Here is an 18,310-nt window from a genome sequence, read left to right as displayed (position 1 = left end):
GATAACATCACGACTCAATGATCCTCTTAAGGATAAGGTGAGTTCATTCTCGTTAAAACAGCCAATGGCCCATCACCATAAGCACATAACTATAATATAAATGAGCAAACAATTCCCATATATGCTAATTTATTTCAATTTTTCATTTTGAACATCATGTATCAACACTTTTCAATACATATTCATAAAGCAATATACAACAATTGACTCATATATCCATATATGAAAATATTAGTGTATTTTAACCTTGTTACATCGTCAATATTAGATCATTTGTTATACATATCCAATGTAATAAACAACGTGGTGACAAATTTGTTATTATAGTAAACTTTGTTAGATCTGGTCTAATTGAACTGTTCTAACATACATATTAAAAAAAAACGCTACACAAAACAAAACAAAAATGGGGGCAAAGTTATTATTATCACAAATTTTGTTAGATTGTATTAGACCCTTCTAACAAACATTTTATAAAAAAAAAAAAAAAATCCCCTAAATTAATAAAAAAAATTTAGAAAAACACGCGCAACCCATTCTTTATCCTTTGATGCGAGCTTTATCCTTTAGCCTTTAGCGCGAACTCATCATTCACCCTTCAGCGCTTTCATCCTTCAAAGAAAAATTGACTGAGACCAAAGTCGATATCATTCAACACAAACATAGTATACCAGCAGAGCATAGAAGCGAAAGGAAGAGAAAAAGTGAGAGAGACATCGAGAACGAAAACAGTTTCGGTGGGAGTAGTGGTCCTAACTTGGAAACTTCCAACACAGAGAGATTGGTTTGGTTGATGAAGTGCACCATAGCTGTTGCTAAATCATTGCAGAATCATCCTCCTTCTCAACCTCTTTCTAAAGTAATTTTTTCCATTAATCCTTTTCTTCTTGCAGACGATCCCTCTCATCTCCAAGTTCTTCTTCAATTTCATTCATTATTTCCAATTTCTTAGCTTCTAGGATTTTAATGATATTAGTAATAATATAACTTGATGCTAATTAGGTATATTTGTATACCTAGTTTTAGTTTACTTACTTTCAATTTGGTAGCTGCTTGGATTAGTGTTAATAGTATTATTCTTTAATGCTATTTAGGTCAATTTGTATACCTATTTAATCATGTGTGGAGGAGACCTATGTTTAGAAATTACTATAAAGTTGTCTTAGTTTATAAATGGTCAAACTTTTATAGACTTGTTACTTATTACAATTAATGAATATTTACTGAATATACATCATTCTTTATTAATTGAGAAAGAAAATACAATATGAGTATTTATAATGGCCTATCAACAAAATAGTTATAACAACCAAAAAGGTAAAGGCATGATAAAACTAACTAATATAAAACTAACTAATATAAAACTAACTAATATAAAACTAACATCCCCCCTTAAGATGGAGAATGTAGGTTAAGAATTCCCAGCTTGTTAAGAATTGAATTGAATGCTGTAGGTTCAAGAGGCTTAGTAAAGAAATCTGCCAGCATATTTGATGAAGATATGGGCAAGAGTTTGAACAATCCAGCTTGCAGTTTGTCCCGAACAATGTGACAATCAATTTCTATATGTTTTGTTCTCTCATGGAATGTTGGATTTGACGCAATGTTCCTGGCTGATTGATTATCGCAATAAAGAGTCGTAGGGGCAGAACAATCCATGTTTAATTCTTGCAAAAGAAATGTTATCCATTGAATTTCACAAGTTGTTGATGCTAATGCTCTATATTCTGCTTCTGAAGATGAACGAGATACAGTGCTTTGTTTCTTAGACCTCCACGAAATCAATGATGAACCAAGAAATATACAAAACCCAGTAACAGACCTTCTTGTTTCTGGGCAGGTTGCCCAATCAGAGTCGCTAAATGCTCGCAGTTGAAGCCGGGACGCCGATGAGTAAAACAATCCTTGAGCTGGTGCAGTTTTTATGTATTTGAGGATCCTCATGGCTGCCATGTAATGGTCTTCAGTCGGTGATTGCATAAATTGACTAAGTTGTTGCACGGCGAAGGTGATATCAGGTCGTGTGTTGGTCAAGTAGATAAGACGTCCAATAATTCTTCTAAAAGAGGTTGAGTCATGAGGTTGTGCCTTTGAGTTGTATAGAAATTTGTTGTCCTTGATCATAGGTGTATTGCAAGGTTTAGCGCCTAATAATCCAGCGTCTGACAAGATATCGAGAGCATATTTACGTTGACATATGTGAATACCCTCCCTTGAACGAGAGATCTCCAATCCAAGAAAGAACTTTAAGTCCCCAAGGTCTCTAATCTGAAAAGAAGAATTTAAAAAGGTTTTAATCATATTGATCTCTAATTCAGAATTACCTGCAATAATAATATCATCTACGTAAACCAACAAAATAGTAAAAGATTTTAATGTTTTGAAAATGAATAAGGAATGATCATGTTTTGAATGTTGAAAACCAAATGATATCAAAGCACAAGATAATTTGGCAAACCATTGTCGACTCGCTTGTTTTAAACCATACAATGATTTTTTTAAACGACAAACTTTATTATTATTATGACTCAAATAACCAGGAGGAAGTTTCATATAAACTTCCTCATGAAGGTCACCATGAAGAAAAGCGTTACTAACATCTAACTGTTTTAAAAACCAATTATTAGTGGCAGCCAAAGCAAGAAGCAATCTAACAGTAGTTAATTTGGCCACAGGAGAAAAAGTGTCTAGAAAATCAACACCTTCTAATTGAGTGAAACCTTTAGCAACAAGTCTAGCCTTGTGCCTTTCAATAGTACCATCAGCCCTATGCTTAATCTTATAAACCCACCTACATCCTATGACATGTTTATCTTTAGGCAAGTCAACTAATTCCCAAGTGTTATTAGATTCTAAAGCTGTAATTTCATGTTGCATAGCAATGACCCAATCCTTAGATTTAATGGCTTCATGATAAGTTTGGGGTTCAACAGCACTAGTCATGGCATGAATGTATTTTAAATGAGTAGAAGAAAAAGATTTATAAGACAAAACAGAAGATAAAGGATATAAAACAGCATCAGTTGTAGAGTTAGTAGCAGTACCTGAAGAGTTTAAAATATTACAATGAAAGTCCTGAAGGTAAACAGGAAGATTTTTTGGCCTTGTTGATTTGCGAATACTAGGTGGTTTAAAAGGCTCTTCATGTGCAAAATTATTTTCATCACAAGTAGGCATGACATTAATATCATTCAAATTAGAATTACTCAATTTACTATGGACAAAATCTAGTTTTATAGGTTCAAGAAGGAAATTAAAAGTGCCAAAATCACCGCAAGAGGATAAATCACTGTTAGAAGAATCATTACTAGAGAAGTATGGAAAAATATTTTCATGAAAAATAACATGTCTAGAAACTAGAATTTCCCTAGTATGTAAATCATAACAAATAAAGCCTTTAGTGCCAAATTTATATCCAAGAAATAGACATTTTCTAGATCTAGGATCTAATTTAGTCCTATGTTGATGCAAAGTAGAAACAAAGCAAAGAGATCCAAAAACTTTCAATTCATTAAGAACAGGGAGGTGTTTATATAGCAACTCATAAGGGCTATAATTATCAATGGATGCTGATGGTAATCTATTAATGAGATAAATGGCATGTTTGACAGCAAAAGACCAAAATATTTTTGGAAGATTAGCATGAAAAAGCAAACATCTAGTAACATTTAAAATATGTCTATGTTTTCTTTCCACGATAGAGTTTTGTTGTGGAGTTTCAACACATGATGTTTGATGTAGAATTCCAAATTTTGCATAAAATTCAGGATATAAGAACTCAACACCATTATCAGTCCTAATAACTTTGATAACTTTGTCAAACTGATTTTTAATTAAAACAACAAAATCATGCATTAACTTTCGAGTTTCAAATTTAGCTTTCATAAGATAAATCCAAGTGTGTCTAGTACAATCATCAACTATAGTTAGAAAATATTTATGACCATGAATAGAAGAATGAGACAAGGGTCCCCAAATATCCATATGAATCAAATCAAAAGCGTTATCAGAAATAGTATTACTAGCATAAAAAGGTAATCTAGATTGTTTGGCAAGATAACAAGAATCACAAATTTTATTAGAGTTGAAACTCACATATGGAAAATGTTTACAAATATGAGTAAGAACATTATTAGAAGGGTGTCCTAATCTAAGATGCCATAGATCAAAAGTAGCATGTGACGATTTAGAATTTAAAGAATACAACACAGAATGTTTGACATTATTAATAGGTTGTTGTAGATGGTATAAACCATTCAAAAGCTTAGCATGCCCAATCATCTTGGATGTAGGGTCCTGAATATCACATTTAGAGTCAACAAAAGTTAATTTACAATTCAAAGAAGTAATTAATTGCTGCACAGAAATAATGTTTAAGGTAAAATCAGGAATGTATAAAACATTGAAAAGTTTAAATTCATTTGTGAAATGTACAGTTCCTGAATGTGTAGCTTTAACAGTATTTCCATTTGGCAATGTAACATGAATTGGTTTAATTTCATGATAAGTAATAAAATTTTTGGAATTACAAGTAACATGGTCAGTAGCGCCAGTGTCAAGAATCCAATAGTTTGGAGAAATATTACCTAAAGCAGAATTCTGTTGATTAGAGGAAACTCCAGCAATTTGAGAAATTTGATTTGTAGGTTGACATTGATTTTCAGAAAAGGAAGCAGATTGTTGAAGTAAAAGTTTGAGTTGATTAATTTGGTCAGCAGTAAATTGAGAGACATTACCATCAGATGGATTGGATTTCGGAGAACTATGATCATTAGGAGCAGACCCAGAATCATCATCAGTAATTGAAGAATTGATAGATTTGGTGTTCTTGTATCCAGGAGAATATCCAGGCGGAAAACCATGCTTAAAATAACAATGATCAACAGTGTGTCCTAGCCTGTTGCAAAAAGTACATTGTCGTTGAGGAGCTCCACCTCTGCCCCGACCAGATCCGCGACCTTTACCACGACCTAAACCATTTCTCGGATTAGCATTAGAAGTACCATGGATGGAAGAGTTCATTAAAACCTTAGCATCAACACAAGGACCAGAAATTTGTCGTTCTTGCTGTAAAATTAAAGAAAATGCTGTGGTTATATCAGGTAGGGGATCCATCATCAAAATTTGGGTTTTTACCGTATTATAATTGTCACTGAGGCCTTTTAAAAAACAGGTGAGGGCTTCAGAGGATCGATAACCTAACATTAATTTTTGTAAACTACACTCAGATGAAGAAGAGCAAGAACAATCTGTGATGGGTCGTAAAACCTCTAACTCCTCCCAAAGAATACTCCAAGCAGTAAAGAAATCAGAGACCGATTTATCACCTTGTTTAATAGAGTGTAAATCTTGAAGCAGATCAGAAAAACGAAAATGGTCTCCTTTAGAAAAACGATTCTTTAGATGATCCCATAAACTTTTTGAATTCTCAATGTGTATTGTACTTTGAGCAATAGAAGGAGAAAGAGTGCGAGTAATCCAAGAAATTACCATCATATTGCAGCGCTCCCAAGCATCAAATAACACATCATTTTCTGCCGGCATCGGTAACTTGCCGTTGATGAATTTCGCTTTGTTCTTGGAAACCAACGCACGTTTCATCAAACGGCTCCAATTGTAATAATTTGGCCCTTGTAAAGTTTGATTTATAAGAAAAGCGCCCGGATTTTCGCCAGGATGAAGGTAATATGGCGATGATGGATTTTGCGATTCATCTTGAGAAATAGTTGCAGAGGTGGTAGATGAATCATCATCATCATGAGAACCTGCCATTGAAGCGTTCGGCGAAGGAAATGAGAGGAAAAGAAGCGCAAAACCAAGAAGAGAAAGAAGAGGAAGAAGGTGCGATTTGGGCGATTTGGAATTTTAGGGTTTAGAGTGTGCTGCGTTGTTCTGTTTGGAATGTGGAGATTTTTATTTTTTTATTTTGAAAATTTAAGATTTTGACAAATTGGGTTTAAAAGTAATAAAAAGGAAACTTCTGATACCATAATGAATATTTATTGAATATACATCATTCTTTATTAATTGAGAAAGAAAATACAATATGAGTATTTATAATGGCCTATCAACAAAATAGTTATAACAACCAAAAAGGTAAAGGCATGATAAAACTAACTAATATAAAACTAACTAATATAAAACTAACAACAATTATCAAAAAGCTCAACTAAATTTTACTGTGTTTTTCCTTGCTTAGACTTTGACTTCTGGTTTTGCTCTGATGTATTTACTACTAAGTAGCATGTTTGCAGCATTACTCTTTCAACAATGAGCCATGTTTGATGCAGAATCACTCTTGATCATTATTTTTCACTGTGTTTTTGCAAGACATTCATTAGGGTCTGGTGTTGTTTCTTTGTTGATTATACTTGTGGTCAATCATAAGAACGTTTGGGTGGGATTCCTAAAGACAATATTAGGTGTTATGTTATTGCTCCTGCTAGGTGTATGTCACTTAATTTGGCTATTAAATATGCTAGTGTTATTCATTCCATTGTCTTGCAGGTATGCTTCTTCAAAATCTGCTTTTTTATTACTCTTCATTTTCTGTTCTAATAATATATAGGCAAAAATGTATTTCATTATTTGGGTGACTGCCTTAGATTTTCCTTGAGGGGTTGAAGGGGCGGAGATAATCCAACAAAGGTAGTGGGAGGTAGAGTTACATACAAATATGTAATTGAATGGTAAAACTGGATTTAGATCCTCTACTGATGTTGCACGATGCAACAACTGCTTTGTGGTGTAGCAATTGTAGAGACCATTGGATTTAGAGAGAAAAAGTTTCTCTCTTAAAATCTAATAGTCCTTACGATTGTTGCACTATAAAGCACCTGCAAAAGATCTAGGTTTTATGTAAAGAGGAATGTAATTTGTATAATGTACATGACATTTTTTAACTTTATCTCTTCTCTTGAGTATGAAAGAATGTAGTTGAGTTGAAATAGTTTTTCTGTTGTCGTTATTAAAAATGTCCATTTATTAATTATGTTCCACTTTTGGTTGGTGATGATGATATAGTATGATGATGCTTGCCAAGAACGCCCACTCCATTGGAAGATATATTCAAATCAGTATTCTGGTTGTAACTTAGTACTGCCCTTTCTGCGTTATGGATATGTGGGCATTGGATTCCTACTCTCAAGTGATTGTGATTTATTCTTGATTTTCTTATGTTTGCTATTGAACATTGCAAAATGTCATAATGGTCTCTTAAACGAGGTGTTGATGATTTAAATTAAACAGCTTGCCTTGCTTATTATTCTTGATTTGCTTGAAGGACACCTTCGTACCCGAGGTCGAAAGCTGCGAGATCCAACGAGACTTTATGCTCCCGGTCAGATGTACCATATTGTGGAAAGAAAATTTTATAGGTAGTCACTTGCAAACAGTTTTATTTTCATACTTAAGTCCTATGCTATGACAAATATTTTGGGGATATACTTGTAAATTATGATTATTTGTTTTTCTTACTTGGTCTGGTGCAAATTGTAGTAGCATTTATAAAACGTAGGCAAAGATATATGACTTGTGTAACAAAAAAATGACTGCCATAAGTTGTGATTAACTGTGGCTTAGGTATGACATAAACACTGTAGTGCTAATATGACGTGTTCAATATAATTGAGTGAGAGTATGATTCATGAAATTTCTTAAACTGTGACTTGTTTAATATAATTGACTTGTTCAACTCATGTCTTTGTTGAACGGAACACCATATTTCATTAATTGTAGCTGTTAAGATGTTGCCCTTTTTTTTTTCTTTTATTCCTATTCTTATCCCTATATTCAAGGGATCTTAATTGTAATCTTTTCATTATTATAAATACATAAGGCTAGGGGTTAGCCTCATAAGCAATATTTATTTGAGTTGGTATCAAAGTCTATTTATCATAATACCAGATCCCAATAAATATTTTAGTATATATATGATTTTGTTGGTAGTTAGTTAGATTTAAAATTTAGTTTCTCTTAATAAATTTATTTCTATTATTACATTTAATTGGTGTATTACTTATAATAGGAGGGGAAGAAAAGAAGGCACAAATGATACAGTCTCGTAACAAATACTCCCACCTAATGTCTCGTGGGGATATGATTTTCATTTATGTCTCTGGAAATTGATGAATAAAAAATTGTAAGTAATTGTGTAACATAAATTTGATATTATAGAAGGACAAAAACATACATGTGACAAATTAGCTAAAATTGAACTTGCTAGATGCCTAGATCAACACTAATTTGATTAAGTTCGGGTGTTGCAACCTCTGAATCTGTCATATTCTCATGGCTAAAGCTTTTTGTATTAAGTCATTATTATTCAATAATTTGAGTCATATTATTTGTTGTTTGTTTTTATTTTTTGAGTTATTATGATAAATTTTTATTATTCAATGTGTTTTTTAAATGTTAATTATTGGTTTGAGTTTTGAATAGGTGTTGCATTCAGCTTTGTGATGGCTTTTTAGGCGCAATGCATTAAATTGTTGTGTTGATTTCGTGTTTGCAGCAGACAATGAAATCTTTGGCCAGTGACAGTGAATAATAGTAATCATTCAAGTGATTTGGTTGTGTTAATTCATATGAATCTTTTTGTATTAATCCTGATTATTAATATTATTACTATCTTTTATGCATACTCGGACTTGTGATTTGTTTGTGTTTTCATGTTAAGTACAATGTATTGTCAACATAGTCGATACCATCATGTGTCTCCTTGGGTCGGGGCATGTTCAATTCGATTCTGTCTATAATTACATTTCTGGTTCTACTTATTTGTTGTGATTGCAATTGATATTTAGTTGATTTATTAATTGCTATAATGAAGTTTGAAATTTAGTTAAATTTTGAATATGACTTGTTGGATTGGTTCAAATTTAACCGATGTAATAAACTAATTTTGAATTTGACTTGTTAGATTGTTCAAATTTAACAGATATGATAAATCAATTTTGAATTGACTTGTTAGATTGATTCAAATTTAACCGATGCAATAAATCAATTTTGAATTTTGACTCGTTACATATGTCATTTCAGCCGATTTTATAATTAACTATTTATTACAACTCTTGATGTTAGATCGAATAAGTAACCGACGTAGAGCAATTATCATATAACATGACCATGTAGCACATATCCATATATTTCATAAAGAACAAACATCATCATTTCACACAAGCATATTAAATACTTAATCTAGAAAGTTGGAATGTGTCCTTACCTCGCAGTGCTTCCATAATTCCAGTAAATTTATGCTACTTAATTATTTCCACACCATCAACCGACAAAGTCCTAAATCCGTCTACTCCTCTTAATCTTCGACCACGTAAAGGAACTAATTAGAATATGGTCCAAAGTCATAATTAAACCTAAGGCTTACTTTTCTCCTATGTAAATATGATACATGGTTATGTGACATCAAGACTTTTTAAAAGCACATTTCTTGATAAAATGCTTGTTATTTGAGTCCTTAAAAAACTACTTATTCCAAACTTACTCTCAAGGTACTGTTAGTCTAAAATATGTTTATACCAAAGATAAACTTATTTTATGACATCCTTAGAAATATAAAATAGAAAAGTTTGCAAGTATAATGTAAAAATCTTTAGCTCCAGAACTTTCGGTAAGTAAACTATATATATCTTCACAATTTTTGTTAAACTACCAAACAACATTGGATTTCAGCAAACGGCCAGACTAATTAAAACTTAAGATGTCTAGTTTCTTTAAATAACTTTTATTTGAATTTTATTTAGCCATCAAAAGTAGTTTTCTTGTTGAAGCTCCAGTTTTAAAAATCAATCTTTTTTTTTGTTTGTAAAAATGAGAGTCACTTTAAACTATTTTTACATAACCAAATACCGTAAAAATATTGTTTCTAGTTTCATTTCTAGAAAGAATCATTCAAAAAGAATTCTAAATTTTAAGTTATGACTTAAACAATAAACTTAGTCACTTGATAACATGTCTTTTCAGCATTATTTTACTATACACCCTTTTTACAATAGTTATGAAAAAATAGATTCTAGTATTTAATAACACAAGTAGAAGCATTTTTCAATAAACCCCATCACCAAATTCAAAGCCAATACTTTTATAAAATTCCTTCACTGAAATTGATTTAACTAACATTGATCAAAACAAAAGGTTTACCGTAGCTTAGATGAAAAATTATTTTAGATAAGTTCCCAAGACTTTTATGAAGAAAAATATTGTAACAAACCCTAACATACTAAATATCACTAGAAAGCTGAATTTCCTCAAAAACTCAACTTCATCAAGATGTAAGAAATTTAATACCAAAGTTTCAAAGACTATTCCTATCTCCAGCAGCTTTAGAAATCTGTAGTTCAACAATTTTTAAAACCCGAAAATAAAGTATAAAAATTACCATAATTTTTGTGATGGTAACTAACACCTTCAGAAATCGTAGAAAATTTATTTTGATAAAAAGTTGTTAACCATTAAATTTTGGAAATTAGTGAACTGAAGTTGTTTTTTTCATAATATTTCTAGACTTATTTTCATTCCTAGAAATTTATGGTGATCTAGTGTTGTTTTCTTGAAATTAAACTTGTAAAAAATAATGATACATAATCAAGCTTGAAAAATAGGTTTTTTTTTTAAATAATTCAAAAAAAATTTATCAAACTACTCTCTTTTGAAATTTAAATACCAAACTACCTTTTTTTTTAGTTATAAGTCGCCATTTGAAATGGCGACTTTATTAAGGAAGTCCAAGTTTCTAAAAATAAATAAAAAATTTCAATTTTTTTTCATAGATTGGCTAGAGCTGGCTATAACATTTGGACAATGTTTTCGAGTATGACCAGTTATGCGACACAGTCCACATTTTTTTGTTACTTTTTCTTTAACGTCCATTTCTGTTCTAATGCGGGTACTATTTGGACGACCTTTTTTAATTCTCCGCATTCGAGGATTGTGATAGAATGTTTCACCTTCATATGTGGGCCAATATCCTTCATTAGGTATAGATAGAAACTGTTCTAGGCTTTCCCTATGTACATATATGGGTTTAAATTTTGTAAACCATTTGTCTCAGTGGATGGAACTTGGTTGTATGACAAGTGTAACACCCCAAAATTTTCATATATATTATATATGTATCTTTTTAGTAATTGTTATTATTAAATTAATAATTATTCTATGTGTAAATAAATTAAATTAAATTTTATCACACTCTATTCTACCTAAATAATTATAACCTTCATTTTTATTTAATTGTTTTGACGTGACAATTACATGAGGACTATTTATGATGTCATTATTTCATAAATGGACATTTTTATTTGATTAGTTTCGATAATCATGAAATTGATGTGTTAGATATGTTTGTTTTATTTTGTTATGTGTGAGTGGTATTCTTGTCTTGCTTGATTTATTTTAGTTGATAAAATATTAGTTGAATTATTTAATTAAATTAGAATTTATATAAGTTATATTGTTTGTTAGTTTTATTTGCAACCAAATAAGTATTCATTTTAGGAGATATTATAGAGTTAGTGAAACCAACCTTTATGTATAAGTGTTTTGAAAATATTTTTGGTCCATCCTAAAAAAAAAAATTAGTGACTTGACTCATTCTTTTACTCTCCTTTATGACAAGATTTTATGACAATTCATGGTATTTTCTTGACATAATGTGCATTAATTCATTTTAAACACCCTTAATTTATTTTTTAAAGGAAGATTATAAATTTAATTATAAGTTTTTTTGTGCAATTAAGAGAGGACACAAAAAGACTATTGTCCTTTTTGTATCTCATGCATTCATCTCTTGTAAACTAAAATTATAATTTTATTATAATTGTCTACAAAAATAATTCTATGAAATTTTTGGTTTCGTAACTACTAGATAAAAAAATTAAAAGGATGATGTGACAATCTCAACTCTATTAGTTAATTCAAATTAACTCATACACATAAATTTCAATTGGCTTTGTAACAACCTAATAAAATTAAAGAAATAGTAATTATTGGTAGTATAATGTTGGAATTAAGTGCACTTCAATTTTAGACAAGAAATCAATGGTAATAGTGCAACGTAAATAGCTTATATGTTCATACATTTTCATTAGGCATCTTGTTGTCACACCTATTTGTCATTCGTACACTCTCAAAATAATTTTCTGAGTCATAAATTCCAATATCTATCGGTGTTGAATTCATTAGCGCCTCGTGAGCTATTTCTCGTGCAAATTTAGAGGTATTAAGAAAGAAAGCGCCTAAGGTAAGGGCTTTTCCCCATGCAAGGTTAGGTTAGATATTAAATTAATAGTGTGTAAGATATTGATATATGTCTTGATGTCTTAAAAGAAAAATATTGATTTTTGTTTGCCTTAAAGAATTTAACTATAATATTTTGTTTTTATGAGTAATATGTTTGCTTTGATAAACTTAATTATAAATTTCGATTTTTATTATTATAACATAAGTAATATGTTTGATGTCATATATTTGATGTAAAGTTATTATTTGTGTGTTGTTTATGTGTACTTAATTATAAAGCTATGATTTTTATTATGATCTCATGAGTAATATTTTTTAGGATGTCTTTAATTTAAAGTTTCGATTTTTGTCCTATTTTATTTCAAAGTTTTGATTTTTAAGAAATCTATATGAGTCTTGGGGGAATTGGTGTAAAGTTTTAATTTTAATTATGATAACATGATTAAGTTGATTTTTGTGATGTGTTTAGCGGCAAACCTTGATTTGTGTTTTAAATAATATTATTTTTGTGGTTGCCTAAGTGGCTTGTGATTTGTGTTTTGAATATTTTATCTATGTGGTTGTCTAAGTGGTTTGGTTGGTGGTTTGTATTTTAAATATTTTTATCTTTGTGGTTGCCAAAGTGGTTGGTGATTTGCATTTTAAATATTGTTATCTTTGTGGTTGCCTAAGTGGCTAGTGATTTGTGTTCTAAATATTATCTTTGTGGTTGCCTAAGTGGCTAGTGATTTGTGTTCTAAATATTATTTTTGTGGTTGCCTAAGTGGCTGGTGATTTGTGTTTTAAATATTGTTATCTTTGTGGTTGCCTAAGTGGCTTGTGATCTGTGTGATTATCTAATTGGGTGGTGATATGTATCTTTGAGCATCATTATCATTTCATGACATATCATATGCATCTTTGTGGACGCCTGTGTGGCTGGTTTAATTTTCCCCATTGGTATGGGTGACTTCTGTGTGGTTATATGTGTGGCTGGTTATATCCGGATCATATATGTTTAGGAGCATGCATAACTTGCATACATTTTAATGTTACTTTATTTTGATCTAATTATTTGTTCTACGGTTGCTACTTGATTTAGTTAGATACATTATATGACTTTTGATACATCTTTAAGAACTATTAAAGAATCAAATTTTTTTAAATCATTTATTACGAAAAGATTTTATATTCATATTTTATGGTTGTTAATTTATTATTTGGTTTAATTTTGTTGTGGGATGAACTGACCCCTTACACCAACATTTAGGTACTAATGATTTCAAAGAGTTGCATGAATGATGTTTGATTGGTGCACGCACGTGGGAAAATGAGATTTTACTGAAAAATAATATTTTGTATTACTAAATTTTTGTGGCACATTGTAAAGTTATTTACTCTTCATCATTAACTTTTAATAGAAATGCGGACGTCATATTTCATTTGCTAGAAAAAAATTGAATGTCATTAATTTCAGTCAACATTGTTTCTTTTGACTTTCATTTATAGAGAATTTATTTTATTTTGGACCATAAATGAATATTGATCTAATAATTGAAATATTAATTTTGCAAATGAATAAATAAATAATATTTTAGTAAATTACATTACGTTCTTTTAATGAGAAAAAAAATTAATTAGTTGTTTCTAAAAGAAAATAAATATTTTTCAGTAATATTCGTATCAAAAATTTGGGGCGTTACAACAAGTACAAATGGGACTCTTTTGTTTGCTATTGCACAAGATGGAAACAAAAATACAATTTCCATTGCTTATGCACTTGTGGAAGGTGAGACAAGGGGTGCTTGAGGCTTGTAAAAAAAAAAATCTAAGAAGGTATGTAACACCTCAAGTCGACGTTTGTTTGATTTCAGATAGACACGAATCCATTAAAATGCTTATAATAATCCAAATAATGGTTGACATGATCCTCCGTCAACACATGTGTACTGCATCTAACACATTGCACAAAATTTCATGAAAGAGTTCAAGGACAAGGAACTTCAAAGAAAACATGTTTGTATGGGTAATGATCTAATTCTTCTTAGTATATTTTCCATTTATCATTTTATCATATTTGATAATTTTTACATCATTTCTAACAGGATATGCATTACATGAGCCATCATTTAAATATTACCGCTATGAAATCAAGATGGCAAATCTAGAGGCTTTAAGATGGATCGATAATATCCCCCAGAACAATGAACTATGGATTATTCTCAAGGTCGACGATGGGGACACATGACAACAAACATTTCCGAGTCAATCAACGCAGTGCTCAAGGGTACACGTAATCTTCCAATCACTGCTTTGGTACAATCAACATACTATAGATTGAGAGTTTTATATGCAGAAAAGGGACAACAACATCATACATCATTAGCTTTTGATCGAGTATACACAGACGATTGCATGGACAAGATTAAATATGAAGTTGGTAAATCTAATACTCACCAAGTCATGCAATTCGACCGAAATCATTATTTTTTTGTGGTGCATGAAACTCTAAACCCAAGAAAGGTGCGACCAATTGGTCATTTTGAAGTCAACCTTAAAAAAAATGGTGTGATTCTAGAAAATTTCAAGCTATACATGTTCCTTGTTCACATGTCATAGCTGCATGTTCTTACGCTCGTCAAAACTATTTAGTGCTTCTACCTGACGTGTACAAGGTTGTTAATGTATTTAACATCTACAAAGAAGAGTTTCCACCTATACCTAATGAAGGATATTGGCCTACATATGAAGGTGAAACATTGTATCACAATCCTCATACGTGGAGAATTAAAAAATATCGTCCAAATAGTACCCGTATTAGAATTAAAATGGATGTTAAAGAAAAAGTACCAAGAAAATGTAGACTATGACGGTTAACTGACCATACCTCGAAAATATTTTCCAAATGTTACAGACATCTCTAGTCAATCTATGTAATTTAAAATTTCTATTTATGATTTTTATGAATTATATATATATATATATATATATATATATATTATTTTTGTTATTTCTAAAAATTGAAAACAAAATTGATTTTTTATTTTTAAATCCTTTAGGAAATCGCCATTTGGAACTTGGGCTTCAGTAAGGAAGTCGCCATTCTAAATGGCGACTTATAACTAAAAAAAAAAAAGGTAGTTTAGTATTTAAGTTTCAAAAGGAAGTAGTTTGGTAAATTTTTTTCGAAAAAGAGTTATCTAAAAAAAACTTGAAAAGTCAACATAAAACAAACTTTAAATCCTCAAGTAAGCAAATAAACTATTTTTCTTGAAGATTAAACAAAGGTTTTCAAAATGATATTTTTAGAACCATGATCAAGCCCCAAAAAAACATACAATAACTTAAGTTGTCAATGCAATGTTAGTAAGACCACATGCAAGACCTCAATGTCACATGTAATGCTTGATCATCACCTTTCATGAAGCAAAAACATGGAAATTTCTCCCTCTATCACAAAGGGGCTTTGGTCTCTTACAATAGAAAGGGAAGGAAACATTTTCTTGCAACAAAAGTGGGTTCTCTAGGTTTACAATGATGTGGGGATGAAGTTATATTCACAAGACTTTTTGATTTGAAGCATGGATTAGAAGAACTCACCAACACTTGGTGTTTGTGAAATAAATGAGAGAAATTGAAGAAGAAAAATGAAGTGTAGTAATGAGAGAGAGAGATCCGAAAATTGAAAGGAAAAATGAGAAATGAACTTCCAAAGATGCCCTTAGTTAGAATAGGTAACTTAGTCTCCAATACTACTATAATTTTACTCTTTACTCGTGTCGAATTTTTTTACCGTTAAATAGTATTGGTAATAATTTTTAATAAGTAAATTATTATTATAGTCAAATAAATATATTCTCCTACTAAGAAAATTATTTAACTTTTTTCAATCAACCTTGTATAATTATAGGAACTCGTAATTTAATTTTCGTCAAATTATGAGGTCGTTTGAAAATTAAGAGACAAGTAATCCTTATCCATTATTCTAAAAATAATAATATTTTTATTTTATATTTTAAAATTAAATAATCTTACATCGTCAAATACAATTGATTTTAAAAATAATACTACGATAATTATAAAACTACATGTCTTATTTTTTAAAATTGGGTAATGGCTCACTGAAAGTTTTGTCGTAGCATTGGTGTATTACATAATGCTCATCGAAAAAGAATGTTTTGTGACAATGTAATTTACACTTTGATAAATGACAAAGCCAAAATAAAAGATCACGTGGAAGCTCCAAAAGACTTGCAATAAATGGATACAAGAGAACTTTGGCCACTAAATGATGGAAAAATGTTTCCTCCAACATTGTTTACATTGAAAAAGGAAGAGATAGATGTGATATTAAACACCTTAATGAGATTATATAAGTGAAAGGACACATAAAACCATTGTCTTAAGATTTTGGGTAAAGATGTAGTGTTCAACTTACCTATGTGGTTGCTCTTGGCTCAATATGTGGGTAATCTCTCGAACTCCCTCGTGACCCATCAGTGATATCAGGGTCGATGGTTTGACATGATTGACTTCTTGTATTGAAATTCTTCTTGACCAAGGGTGTTCATGCAACGTATCTCATTGATGTGCCACCAACGACGGGTCAAGTAGATGAAAAAACATGTCCATATGAGGGGGGAGATTGTTAGTATTTCAAGTGTAAGTAAGTAAAAAAGTCCCACATTGAATGAAAAAATAGATATCAAGTATATTATACAAGTGAAAGAATCTATAAGTGCTGGTTTTATTTCCTCTGATAACTCTGTTTTTGTTAAGACACTGACAAAGGGGGATATTATAGTAATTCCATAAGGTTTGTTGCATTTTCAATCTAATGTTGGGTGGAATAAAGCTACTGTTTTTCTTACACTTAGTAGTTCAAACCCTGGTGCACAACTTGTTGATTTTGCTTTGTTTGGAAATAGTTTGAATTCTGGTTATGTTGAAAAGACTACTTTGCTTGATCATGCTCAAGTTAAAAAACTTAAGGCAAGTTTTGGAGGGAGTGGCTAGCTAGGTTTAATTATTTTGAGTTTTTTTGTTTTATGTCGAAACCATTATTGTATTGTGTGTGGTTGTAAGGTTTGATAACTGTTAAGTCATTCAATTCCACCAATAAAATTTGTGTTTCTTTTTTTGTAATTAATTTGGCTATGGTTTGTCATATTAATAGAAAGTCAAATTAAATTATCCATTTCGTTGTCAAATGTATGTTTCTAATCTACTGACTATGAACAAATAAATAAATTAGTGTTCTTCTATCTTACCCCTAGTAGCATGCTAACTAACAATGATGTGGCTTATGTTGAGTTCTAATGTTTATGCTGTCATGCCAACTTAGGCAGTTAATTGATGTTCATTTTGGATCTTAATTTTAAATTTTTGTGTAATTTTTCTTTCAAATAAATCAATCCAAAGAAACACTTAGTTTATGATTTTCTGTTTCTGTTATTACTCATTGATCAAGTTTCTTCACCTGGGGATATATGGACTTGAGTGGTTCTTATTTGCTAAGAATAATGTTATAGCATTTGTAAGAATATATTGTCTGTAAAATAATGTGTTATATTACAGGCTGAAAGATGGCAAAACCCTAAAGAAAATCCCTTCTTTCCAGAAAATTTACTATCATCACTTGTGCCATCTTACCCCTTCACATATGTAATTCATTCAAACTGATATGATTTTCCAATTTCCAGAAAATTAAACCTACATAATTTATTGCATTGTTTGAGATTACTTGGCATCACTAATTGAGATTAAACTGGTTGGTTGGTTGGTTAAATAAGCTTACATTGCTTTCCCTTTACTTCTTGGGTTTGCATAATGAATGAATGAATGAATGTATGTATGACCATATTTTGTATTTCTTTGATTGAGAAAAGCTTTATTCTATATGTGTTTGTTATTCTTTACTTAAGTCAGTAACTAACTACATTTTGATATTTAAGATGTGCTCATAATTACTTTTGTTTGTTTTGTTTCATGTTATATTACTATTATATATGTCATTCCATTTCATACACACATGATTTCTAACCACTTACTTAGAGGAGGGAGACTTGAATAGCAGAAC

General features: G+C 30.6%; 1 long non-coding RNA gene across 2 annotated transcripts; it reads left to right on the top strand.

The window, feature by feature from the left end:
* Positions 1 to 474: 474 nt before the first annotated feature.
* Positions 475 to 8,704, top strand: LOC101497189 (uncharacterized). Of its 2 annotated transcripts, none has more exons than XR_012163372.1 (4): positions 475 to 859; positions 7,283 to 7,376; positions 8,027 to 8,140; positions 8,513 to 8,704. It is a non-coding gene; the product is annotated as an uncharacterized lncRNA (long non-coding RNA). The 2 variants fall into 2 exon arrangements; XR_001143130.3 differs by having other exon boundaries at positions 8,440 to 8,704.
* The last annotated feature ends 9,606 nt before the right edge of the window (positions 8,705 to 18,310 follow it).

The sequence above is a fragment of the Cicer arietinum genome, chromosome 6 (assembly GCF_000331145.2).
Source record: "Cicer arietinum cultivar CDC Frontier isolate Library 1 chromosome 6, Cicar.CDCFrontier_v2.0, whole genome shotgun sequence".
NCBI classification, from domain to species: domain Eukaryota; kingdom Viridiplantae; phylum Streptophyta; class Magnoliopsida; order Fabales; family Fabaceae; genus Cicer; species Cicer arietinum.
The sequence above is the reverse complement of the archived record's forward strand: the minus strand, read 5'-3'. Positions and strand labels throughout refer to the sequence as shown.